This window comes from Myotis brandtii, unplaced genomic scaffold, assembly GCF_000412655.1.
Source record: "Myotis brandtii unplaced genomic scaffold, ASM41265v1 scaffold432, whole genome shotgun sequence".
Lineage (NCBI taxonomy): Eukaryota > Metazoa > Chordata > Mammalia > Chiroptera > Vespertilionidae > Myotis > Myotis brandtii.
Window position 1 is genome coordinate 143,515 of NW_005366520.1, and position 2,986 is coordinate 146,500.

The 2,986-nt window shown below is 35.5% G+C and overlaps 1 protein-coding gene across 1 annotated transcript in view; it reads right to left on the reverse strand.

Moving 5' to 3' along the window:
• LOC102252620 overlaps nucleotides 1–2,986 on the reverse strand; it is a 65,659-nt gene that overhangs the window by 20,906 nt on the left and 41,767 nt on the right. The window lies entirely within an intron of this gene.

Consider the following 2,986-nt stretch of genomic DNA (forward strand, 5'->3'; position numbering starts at 1 on the left):
TATTTTAGCCATATCAAAAAAGAAAATTCTGTCACTTGTAATCATATGGACTGAACCTAGAGTATATTATATTAAGTCAAATAAATTATATACAGAAAGACAAATATTGGATGCACTCACTTATATGTGGAATCTAAACAAATCGAACTCATTGAATCAGAGAGTAGTATAATAGTTGCCAGAAGCTGGAGGTCAGGATATGGGGATTAGGGAGATACAGCAGACTTTCAATATAAGTTCTGAGAATCTGATATACAGCAAGGTGACTATAATTAATAATGCTGTATAGTATATTTGAAATATCCTAAAAAGGTAAATCCTAACTGCTCTTACCACACAAATAAAATAATATATGAGCTGATAGATATATTAATTAGCTTGATTGTGGTAATTATTTGACAATGTATATGTATATCAAATCACCACATCACCACATTGTACACATTGGCATACCATTTTTGCTTGTCAGTTATACCTCAATAAAGCTGGAGAAAAAAGAATATGTAAGAATCCTAGTACTTATGAGCACAAACCTTAAGCAGTACTACAAATAACTGGTACTTCAGTGTGACAAGTTGTGTGTTTTATGCCTTTTCACAAAAATATTGACTCAAGTCATGCATTTTATACATCTCTAAAAATATGACATGAATGAAGATCACATAAAATTCTTATATGTGCCCATAATGGATTTTTGACAACAAAATGGTTAATGCATATCATTTCAAAGAATCTTTAATATTAGTTGTCGCACAAGAAAACTTTAAATATTCTTAACTCTTATAGTTCTTAAATAATAATAAAAAAAACTGAGTGAGACTTTTCCCAATTTAAAAGCAGTCCTATAAATTTATATGACATTACTCATAACAAATTGTGAAACTGAAAAAGATTTTGTAAAAGGTTAATAAGTGAAAGTTTTTCATCAATCATTTTAAAGGAAAGATTGAATTATTTTTGAAGTTTCTCTATAGAAAATATTGCATAATTGTCATTTAAGAAGGCAATCAAAGTGTTTTCAGCTGGAAAATATTCATATAGAAATATGCCAAGCAGATAATTAATTAATGATGAGTCAATTTAATATTATTTTCTTGAATTTCATACTTGCAGTAATTGTTGGCATTTTAAAATTATAATTTATTTTTATTTCTATTTTCATTCTAAATAAATATGCCAATTTATACTTTTAGAAAAGGAAATCTTTGCCTACCCGAAGTTCATGATGTTATTTTCCTATAATTTCTAGTAGGAGTTTTATGAGCCTAGCTTTTTATTAGGTCTATGATTTACCTCAAAATAATTTATGCATTCAGACTAAAATAGAGATTGAAGTTCATGTTGTATTTCATATAAATATCCAATTGTTCAAGCACCCCTAGTTAAAACAAAACGAAACTTTTTTTCTAACTGAAATAATGTTATATTTTCACAAAATTCAAGTTACCATATGTGTGTGAATTTTACACATATTTTCAGATCTCTCTAGTCTACCAAGATGATCTTTATCTTTACAGTAATTCTACATTGTTATGATTACTATACCTCTATAAACTTTTAATTTCATGATTTATAAACCTTCCCATTGTTTAATTCTTCATATAATCTTTTGTATTTCTGTATGACTTGGAGTTTGCTTGTCAAATTATGAAAAAATTCATGCTGAAATTTTGACTGGGATAGCATTGGATTTGTAGACCAATTGGAGAGAATTGTCCTCTTAATAATACCAAGTCATCCAACACAGTCCCGTGCTGCTTAATGACAGGTACGTGTTTGGAGAAATGAGTCATTAGGCAATTTTGTTTTGCATGAACATTATAGAGTACATTTACACAAGCCTAAATGGTATAGCCTACTATAGACCTAAGCTCTATGGTATAGTCTATTGCTCCTACGCTACAAACTTGTACAATATGATACTGTACTGAATGCTGTGGGCAATTATAACATAATGTAGCTTTTTGTACATCTAAACATAAAAAGGTACAGTAGAAATATGATATAAATGTTTACAAATAGTACACCTGTATAGGACACTTACCATGAATGGAGTTTGTAGGACAGGAAGTTGCTTTGGGGGAGTCAGTAAGTGAGTGGGAGTGAATATGAAGGCCTCGGATATTATTGTACACTAATGTAGCCTTAATAAATACTGTACACGTAGGCTTCATATACATATTACTAGAGGCCTATGCACAAAATTCGTGCCAGGGCCTTGGCCCCAGCCTCAGCCTCCACCTGCTGCCCCTGCAACTGAGGGCCTCTGCTGCGGCCCCCGCCTGCTGCTGCCGCGGCCGAGGGTCTCAGCTGCTTCTGCCTTGATCCACGCCCACTGCGGCTTTGTCCGAAAGGAAGGACATCCAGAAGGACTTCCAGTCTAATTAGCATATTACGCTTTTATCATTATAGATATCCTATATCTTCATATACATATTGCATTCTACATTTGCATAAGGATATGCTGATTAGCCAATGGGAAGGGTAGCGGTCGTACGCTAATTACCATGTTTCTCTTTTATTAGTGTAGATATCCTATATCTTCATATACATATTGCATTCTACTAGTATATCTCCACATCTATACCTAACATGCTCAATCTTTTCTACCTTCTTAAAAATATTTTAACTATATTATTTTTATACTAGAGGCCCGGTGTACAAAATTTGTGCATGGGGGGGGTTCCCTCAGCCCAACCTGCACCCTCTCTAATCCGGGAACCCTCAGGGGATGTCCAACTGTCCGTTTAGGCCCGATCTCGGGGATCGGGCCTAAACCGGCAGTCAGACATCCCTCTCACAATCCTGGACTGCTGGCTTCTAATCACTCACCTGCCTGCCTGCCTGCCTGGTCACCCTTAACGGCCCCCTGCTGCCGGCCTGGTCACCCCTAACTGGCCCCTGCTACTGGCCAGGTTGCCCCCAACTGCCCCCCTCTGCCAGCCTGGTCGCCCCTAACTGCTGCTCCCCCCACCAGCCTAATTAC